The sequence below is a fragment of the Myotis brandtii genome, unplaced genomic scaffold, assembly GCF_000412655.1.
Source record: "Myotis brandtii unplaced genomic scaffold, ASM41265v1 scaffold112, whole genome shotgun sequence".
NCBI lineage: Eukaryota > Metazoa > Chordata > Mammalia > Chiroptera > Vespertilionidae > Myotis > Myotis brandtii.
Genome location: NW_005353838.1, coordinates 3,455,841 through 3,465,296, shown reverse-complemented (window position 1 = coordinate 3,465,296; position 9,456 = coordinate 3,455,841). Strand labels below are relative to the sequence as shown.

The following is a 9,456-nucleotide window of genomic DNA, read 5'->3' as shown; positions in this document are numbered from 1 at the left end:
CCTTCCCGCTCGCGTGTCCCGGGGCTGCTGCTGCGAAGGACGCCGCCGAAACAACGCGGGCTCCAGGCCGCTCACCTGCACCCGCACGGTCTCCTCCTGCCGGTCCGGTCCTGCGGAGCGCTTCAAATCTACCGCCGCCAGAAAAGGCGCTAAAGCCCACTACCCGCCTCCCTCCCCCACCACCCCGTCGCAGTGTGGAGGGGACGCGTCGCGCCGGAAGTACGTCACGGGTCGGTCGACCTTAGCTCCTGGTGCTCCCTGGATTGGGTCACCCCGGCCCTGCCAGGCGTTCTAGGGTGTTGGTGCTGGTTAACTACCTAGTTTATAGGTAGTTTCGTTGATTGGGACCGTTTGTAACTACATGTAAGAATGCCAAATAGTTCGCGAGATGAAGTGCTTCACTTAGAAAACACTTATTTGTCGTCTTTATTGGGAAGAAAGCCCTCCCTTGAAGAAGCTCCGAGCCAGTCTGGGTGTCCTGGAGCCTTGTCCCTACACCAACAAGGTAGAGGATTCTATTCCAGGCCAGGGCACACACCTAAGTTGTGGGTTGGCTCCCCAGTTGGGGCGCAACCCATGGATGTTCTGTTTATCTCTCACATCCATGTTTCTCTCTCTAAAAAGAAATAAAGCCCTAGCTGGTTTGCTCAGTGGAGAGAGCGGGTGACTCCGGACTGAAGGGTCCCCGATTGTGAGCTCCAGTCCCAGTTGGGGGCTTGCAGGAGGCAGCCCATGGATCAATGACTCTCTCTCATCATTGATGTTTCTATCTCTTCCTCTTTGAATCAATGAAAGTATATTTTAAAAAATAAAAAGCAGCCCTAACCGGTTTGGCTCAGTGGATAGAACGTCAGCCTGCGGACTGAAGGGTCCCAGGTTCGATTCCGGTCAAGGGCATGTACCTTGGTTGCGGGCCCATACCCAGTAGGGGGTGTGCAGGAGGCAGCTGGTCGATGTTTCTCTCTGATCGATGTTTCTAACTCTCTATCCCTCTCCCTTCCTCTCTATAAAAAACCAATAAAATATATTTTTTTAAAAAATAAAAAGCAATAAAAACATAGGTGAGGATTTTTTTTTAAAACGAAGCTTCCAGTTCAGCTTCTAGTTAATGCTATGACACAATTTTTTTTGTAAAAAAGAAAAAAAGTGCTATTTGAGGAAAAAGGAAAATTACAAAGTCATTGATGCTCGTTTTTTATATTTTCACAATACCCCATGGGATAGGTTGTTATCATTGTTTTGCCGATAAAGAAATTTAGGCACAGGGAGATTAAGTGGCTCCTCTTAAGCACAGTTTCTAAATATCAAAGCTAGTCTTTGACTCCAAATACAGTGCTCTGTAGGGGAAATAGGACATATACTGTTATTATTTTAAGAAGTAAGAATCCCTAGATTATGTTAGAAATAAATGCCCACTGCTATTTGGGAGGAAGGGTGCTGGGGCAATCCTTGTGGGGATGTGGGCAAGTTTTAAAGGAACTAGCTAAGGGAACTTAGGTTTTATTATTGTGTAAAAAGAATGTAAGTTATAAAAAATAAAAGAACTTGTTATGATTTAAATTTTCCACTTATTTACGGCCTGTGAATTAATTATCAACAATAGTTAGACATGTGGTACATGTAAGAGTCTTGTAAAACAGGACAATTCCTTAAGCCATTGATTGCCTTTATTGCAAGGGAGCAACAGCATATTCATCTTTGGACAGTTAAGTGGTTGCATGATTTACACTTTGCAGTGAGGAGGGCAATTCTGCAAGACCTTAAAAAATCTGATTTATATTAAGCATTATTAAGATGGATTTTCTTGAGTATTGGTTTGTTTGATTTTTGTTTATTCAGCTTTCATCAGAATATATTTTTAATTAGGTATGACATACAGATTAGTTTCTTAGACTTCTACTTACTGGTAGAGGTAATGTGTAAATGACATTGGTCTTACATTGGTGTATTCTTCCTCTTTCTCATCCATTCAGTCAGAGACATTTTTGAAGAAATGTTACAGATCATCCTATATAATAAAAGCCTAATATGCAAATAGACTGAACAGTGGGACAACCAGTCGGTGGGGGGCCGGGCCAGTGAGCAGACGGCACCAGACCAGCCAAGCCAGGTGCCAGCAGGCAGAGGGAGGGGACAGCGATCGGGGAGCAGCAACCAGTGGTGGCGGAGGGGCGATCGGGGGGAGGGGCAGCGCCAGCCGCTTGCTGGCCGGCGCTGTCCCTCGATCGGCCCACCAGTCGCCTCCCACAGAGGGAGGCCACTGGAAGAGGCCATCGGAGGAGGCAGCAGGGCAGTGAGGGGCAGGGCCAGCCGCTTGCCAGCCAGCACTGTCCCCTGATTGGCCCACCGGTCACCTGCAGAGGGAGGCCAGACTTGGCTTAAGCTGTCAGTCGGACATCTCACAAGGGATTCCGGACTGTGAGAGGTCACAGGCCAGGCTGAGGGACACCCCCACTCCCTGAGTACACGAATTTTCATGCACTGGACCACTAGTCATACCATAATTAGCATGTTGAAGTATACAAAGGTAACATTACTAATCTTGTTCTATATATACCATCTTCCAAGAAAAATACACATATATTGTCAATGTAAGAAACATCTACACCTAGAGAATTTTTATGAGTTCATTTGAGCCAAACTGACAACTGCTGGGGAGCAAAATCTCAACAAATTGAGAATATGCTCTAGAGAATGTCAATTTTGCAGCTTATTTTATATATTAGAATCAAAGGAGGTGAGGTAAGAAGGTTTACTCTCTCTTGGTGGGAGATTAAGAAGGTGGGAGAAAGCAAAATGGGGAAATCTCTGGGATTGGATAGAAAATAAAATGGAGAGATACTTCTTTTACATTGGTGGGTACAGGATGGTTAATAATGAACATTTATAGCACAAGGAGTTGGTATTTGGGGAACAAGATAACAATGAGGGATTCTGTGTCCTGGTTTTCTGGTGGTGGGTGTTCCTTGAGGGGTCTGGAAAAGGAGAGTACTCTGACATTTCACAGGTATGTTATCTTAGATGCAAAAAGACAATAGACAGACTCAAGGTAAAGATAGGCCTTTGTTAAGGAAGCTACAGGCCTAGGTGTGACTACCTGCTTAACCCTTTCAGTTAGAGATTTTTATGTTCAGATCATCTTATGTGGTTACTTTTAGTCTCTGAGTTTGTAAGGCCCACCATGCAGGCCTCCTCTGAGCTTGTCAGGATTAGTATGTGGCCCCTTTTTAATCCATAATATGAATTGTCTTATAATTATTTGATAGTAAAATATTAATAAGTACTGTGGGAGCTAAAAAAAATAATACTTTTCCTCCCACCTTCTAAATTCTTCAAACTGGGCTAATAATCAAATTAACGGAGACAGATTAATAGGAGAAAATCAAATTTTTAATACATGCTCATGGGGAATTCACACAGTCATGAAAATTCTAGCAAAGCAAATTTAAAAGAGTTTATATGATCAATTGCTATACCTGTTGAAGTTATACAAATAATCAGGCCAAATTCATTGAAACTAGACTTATGCAGTAAATTAGTCTTAATTTGGCTATCATTGAGAAAAATGAGGGTGATTTTAGAAAGAAAAATTGTGTTTCAATAGAATCTATAATACACCATTGTGGACATTAGATTCTAGTTTAGTTAATTGTGTTTAAAGTTTTATTTTTAAAATATATTTTTATTGATTTTTTACAGAGAGGAGGGGAGAGGGATAGAGAGTTAGAAACATCGATGAGAGAGAAACATCAATCAGCTGCCTCCTGCACATTCCCGACTGGGGATGTGCCCGCAACCAAGGTACATGCCCTTGACCGGAATCGAACCTGGGACCCTTCAGTCCGCAGGCCCACGCTCTATCCACTGAGCCAAACTGGTTAGGGCTAAAGTTTTATTTTTCACCTGTAAACTGAACTGGGTCATGAATTTTTCTTGTTTTCTTAGATATTTGACTACAACCCTCTGAACCAGCAATTTTCAATCAGTGTGCCGAAAGAATTTTTAAAAAATGCAATATCTGACTATTTAGTCAGGAGCACTGACCTCTTTTCCCTTAGATTGTTAAATAAAAAAATGACAACAGGCAACACAACAATAGCCATCCAGTGTCAGTAAATCAAAAGTATACCTTTTTTTCTCTCAGATTAGCAAAATATATAATTTTGGTGTGCCACAGAATTTTAGTAAGTAGTTTATGTATGCCATGAGATGAAAAAGATTGAAAAGCGCTTCTCTGACCTAATGGTTTCAGTTTTCTCCCATCCTTAGACTTGGAATTATTGAGAACTAAAACTGTATTTTTTCTGAAACTTACAATTACAGTCCACAGCTGGAAGACAGGATGCAAACTTCAGACATCATCACAACAGCTCATGCTTAAACAATCTCAGTGACTGATGCTATGTAAGCCAAGCAAAGTTTACCTGAGCACCTGATGGCATCATCAGAGACATTCAAACCACAGGCCAGGAGTATCTATCAGCTTGTCACTGCCTGCCCACATTTTCCACCAACTGAAGGGAACCTAAGTTTTACCGCCCTGAATCCGCCTTTTGAGATGTTGATTTTAAGCTGGTAATTAAGAAACAAAAGACCCAGAAAGAACCTTTGACCCTCCCCCTCTTTCCTGCTCAAGAAAAATCTGCTTCAGGAAGGTTATTGCATTAGCCTAAATAGCTTAATTTGAATTATGTATGGTAGATGGGGCTTCAGGCAGAGGCCTGTTAGGTAGATAACCCCTGTGTCCCGATGCTTCTTAGTTGCCTAGCAAGGATTTTTCTGCTATGCGTGTTCTGCTCTTCCTCAACTGCCTGTAAATCACCCAGTTCTCACTTCTGAAATCCTAAGACCCTATTTCCTTTGCTCAAAATGTCATATATATCCAATGCTGCCTCATTGGAATTTCATGCTCATGTGAATTTCCCTTGTGTATGTATTAAAATTTTATTTTCTCCTGTTTATCTGTCTCTGTTAATTTAATTATTAGCCCAGCTGGAAGAATTTAGATGATGGGAGGAAATGCATTAATTACTTTTAGCTCACACAGTGCTTATTAGATACTAGGGGCCCAGTGCACGAATTTGTGCACCTTGAAAGGCACTGTGGGCCTCAAGGCTGCAGTGGGCACAGGGGCTGGTCTTGGCCCATCCTCCACGCCCCCACCTGGCCCCTACCCTGTCTGCTGGTAGCCCTGCTTCCAACACTGCCGCTCCCACACACTGATGGTGCCAGCCCCACTCGCACCCACTGCCCGCACTGAGTGATTGGGACTGGTGCTGGGTGCCGGCAGCGGGTGCGAGCCTCAGCTCCAGCACTGATAGCAGGTGCAAGCAGGGCCAGCTCCAGCAGCAGGTGCAAGCACTCAGCAGGACCGGGACCATGACCCACGGGAGCAAAGAATTTTCAGTAACCACTAGAGGCTCACCCCAATGACAGTGACTGGCGCCCTGCCTTGGTCTGGCACCCCTGCTCACCTGCTCCACCATCCTGCCACAGCCAATGCCCGCATGTTCCATGCTCTGCCGTCTGCTGCCGATGCCTGCCATGTTCCGCGCGTGCCCCTTGGTGGTCAGCATACATCACAGTGACCGGTTGTTTGGTTGTTCAGTTGTTCCACTGTTCGGTCTATTTGCATATTAGGGTTTTATATAGAGAGATTATATATATTACAAATGGTGAGATTTTAGAAGATTCTTTTTTTAAAATATATTTTATTGATTTTTTACAGAGAGGAAGGGAGAGGGATAGTCAGAAACATTGATAAGAGAGAAACATCGATCAGCTGCCTCTTGCACACCTCCCACTAGGGATGTGCCTGCAACCAAGGTACATGCCCTTGACTGGAATCGAACCTGGGACCTTTTAGTCCGCAGGCCAATGCTCTATCCACTAAGCCAAACCGGTTAGGGCAGAAGATTCTTTTTTTTAAAGATTTTGTTTTTATTTATTTATTTATTTGGTTAATTCTCATCCAAGGATATTTTTTCCATTGATTTTTAGAGAGAGTGGGAGGGGGAGGGAGTAAGAGAGAGAAACATCAATGTGAGAAAGACACATTGATTAGTTACTTGCTTGGACCAGGCCAGGGATCGAACCTGCAACCCAGATATGTGTCCTTGACCAGGAATCAAACCTACAACACTTTGGTCCAAGGGCCAATGCTCTACCATTGACCCACACTAGCCAGGGCTAGAAGATTCTTGAAAGATGTTTAGAAGCAGCATTTAGAAGCTGGTGCTGAGCCATGACAAAATTTTCACTGCTCTTTTTCTTAGGAAAAATTGTTTGTTTTTTTAAACTGTCACATTTTCTTAGTGTTAAAATATATTTTTATGAAATGATGGTTATGAAATGTGGTAATTGTTTTCTTTTATTAAAATATATTTTATTGATTTTAGACAGGTAGGGAGAGGGAGATAGAAATATCAATGATGAGAGAGAATCATTGATTGGCTGCCTCCTGCACGTCCCCTACTGGGGATTGAGCCCGCAACCCAGGCATGTGCCCTTGGCCGAAATGGAACCTGGGACCCTTCAGTCTGCAGGCCAACGCTCTGTCCATTGAGCCAGAGCAGCTAGGGCTGGTAATTGTTTTCTTTCTCTAGATGTCCTTATTTGGACAAATGAAAAATTGGCATACTTTTTTTAAAATCCAAAATGTGTTTATTGGGATGGTTTCCCACTCATCTTGATTTGAGTTTCTTTTAGTGCTGCTTCCTTCTGAAGGAGCATCCTTCTGTAAGCCTTGCTTTTCCTCCTGTTGGCTGACAGAGAACCATGGAGCAACCAACACACAAAACTACCGTTTGTGCATGGCTAAAGATGTGGTGATTTTATAGCATCCTGGGCATTTTACATCCATGAAATAGGAATTGGGGCTCTGCACCAGGCACTTCTTCTTGTGTTTCCTCTTCTCCTCTTCTGGAGAGGGATGGAGGAGATACTTAGCGAGAGGCATATTGTCGTGGGGAGGTTGTCACCGCCAGAAAGTGGCAGACTTTTTTTGGTCCCAAATATGTTGACATTTCACTGGTCTGTGAAATCCCAAAGTTTCCCAAATGGATTTGACATGGATTTATTGTTGTAAGAAGGGAGTTGTTGCAAGTAGAAGGAAGTGTTATCTCCAACAATACTGTGGCTTAAAGAACATAGGATTTATTTCTCTCTTACACAATAGATCTGAGGTGGGTAGGCCAAGTCAGAGCACAGTTTTATTCCATATAGTCATCCAGGACTTCACTTTCTTCCATGGTGTTATTCCAACATGCTTAGAGCCTTGACATTGCATTAGGGTGTGTTGGCTTGGGTTTCAGCTGGCAGGAACAGAAAGAAGTAGTAACATCTTAAGGCCTAAACCAGGAAGTAGCACATGCACTTTGGCTCTAATTCTATCAATGAGAACATGGCCAAACTCAATTACAAAGTGGGAAATGTAGTATTGGTGTGTGTCCTGAAAGAAAAAAGAAAAGGTATTTTGGTGGAACATTAACAGTCTGGACCACATATCCCATTAAAAGGTAGTTGTTTGCACCCTAGCCGGTTTGGCTCAGAGAATAGAGTGTCGGCCTTCGGACTAAGGGTGTCCCAGGTTCAATTTCAGCCAAGGGCACATACCTGGGTTGTGGGCTAGATCCCTCCCAGCAGGGGGCATGCAAGAGGCAGCCAACCAATGATTCTATCTCATCATTCTATCTCTCTATCTCCCTTCCTCTCTGAAATCAATACAAATATGTGACCATTCTACACTGTGAGCAGACACGAGATTTTGCTGTGATGTTGCTAGTGTTTTGAACTATGTTTAGCCTCCAGCTCTCTTACTATAACTTAAGGTCACTTTTAATATCAGATTTAAAACAAAATAAAATAATTTAAAAATAATCAGAACAGGGATTTTCAAGGAATGACTTCAGTTAGCCCTTGACTTATTTTGCATGCCTTTTTAAAAGGTAGGATTATTATTACTATTATTTTAATATATATTTATTGATTTCAAAGTGAAAGGGAGAGAGAAAGAAACATTAATGATGAGAATCATTGATTGGCTGCCTCCTATGCACCCCACACTAGAGATTGAGCCCACAACCAAGGCATGTGCCCCAGGAATCGAACCGTGACCTCTTGGTTCATAGGTCCACGTTCAACCACTCAGCTATGCTGGCCAGGCTATTGTTATTTTTAATCCTCACCTGAGGACATGCTTAGAGAGAGGAAGAGAGAGAGAAACATTGATGTGAGAGAGAAACATTGATTTGGTTGTCTTCTGCACATGCCCCTACTGGGGATCAAACCCAAGACCCGGGTATGTGCCCTTACCAGAATCAAACCAGCAACCTTTCAGTGTACACAGGATTATTGTCAACCAACTGAGCCACTCTGACCAGGCTAAAGATAGGATTTTTAAATTAAAGTTTAACATATATTCACAAACCATAAGTATACATTTTACAAAGTGAGCATACAGATGTAACCTCCTCCAGCTTATGACAAAGAGCAATATGAGCATCCCAGAAGTCTCTATGTCTCTCCTCAGTAATTCTACCACCCCACCCAACCCACCCAGTAATTATATCTCTTCACCCCACAAAGATAACCTCTATCCAGAGCTCCATCAGCATATATTACTTTTGTCTATTTCTGAACATTATCTAAATGAAATTATGAATATGTATTTATTTCTGGCTGGCTTTTTGCTCAATGTTTGTGAATTATCAATATTGCTGTATGCAACAATAGTTTGTTCTAATTTCTGTGTAGTACTCCATTATTTGGGTGTATTAGTCAGGGTTCTCTGAGAAACAGAACTAATAGGCCAGTGGTTAGCAAACCCAGGCTCGCGAGCCATATGCGGCTCTTTGGCCCCTTGAGTGTGGCTCTTCCACAAAATACCACGTGCGGGTGCGCACGTACAGTGCGGTTGAAACTTCGTGGCCCATGCGCAGAAGTCGGTTTTTGGCCTGGGCGAGTCTATTTTGAAGAAGTGGCATTAGAAGAAGTGGGAGGTATCAGTTGGTTGGGCGACGGGAGACTCGGCCCAGGCGGGCCATGGGAAACGCGAAGCGAGGGGGAGGTGCGCGAGATTCATGCACGAGTTGAGTGAGCCAGTCAGTCAGCAGTCTCATTGTGCAGGGGTTAGTGCTAGTCGCATCCGCAAATCGCACGCGGGTGACAAAAGTACCTACTGGAAGCATAAAGTTAACTGTATTTTTCCAACCAGCTGCAAATCCTACAGGTATCTTTGTCATCAATTTAAGAATTGTAATTATTTTGTGTTGGTGGCTTTATTATTATAAAACTAGAGGCCCGGTGCACAAAAATTTGTGCACTGGTGGGGAAGGGGGGAAGGGGGGGTGTCCCTCAGCCCCACTTGTGCCCTCTCACAGTCTGGGACCCCTCGGGAGATAACCACCTGCTGGCTTAGGCCTGCTCCCCGGGTGGCAGATGACAGCCTGATCCCTT

The 9,456-nt window shown here is 43.5% G+C and overlaps 1 protein-coding gene and 1 pseudogene across 3 annotated transcripts in view; both read right to left on the bottom strand.

Annotated features, from left to right (window-relative positions):
• The window catches only part of PPIG (peptidylprolyl isomerase G (cyclophilin G)), a 46,661-nt gene extending 46,501 nt beyond the window's left edge, over nucleotides 1–160 (bottom strand). For all 3 annotated transcript variants that reach the window (XM_014545562.1, XM_014545557.1, XM_014545555.1), the window contains exon 1: nucleotides 76–160. The gene's annotated coding sequence lies outside the window, so the exon portion shown is untranslated. The remainder of the gene's footprint in view (nucleotides 1–75) is intronic.
• Nucleotides 161–6,650: 6,490 nt separating this feature from the next.
• On the bottom strand, nucleotides 6,651–6,976 carry LOC106727708 (annotated as a pseudogene).
• Nucleotides 6,977–9,456: the final 2,480 nt, after the last annotated feature.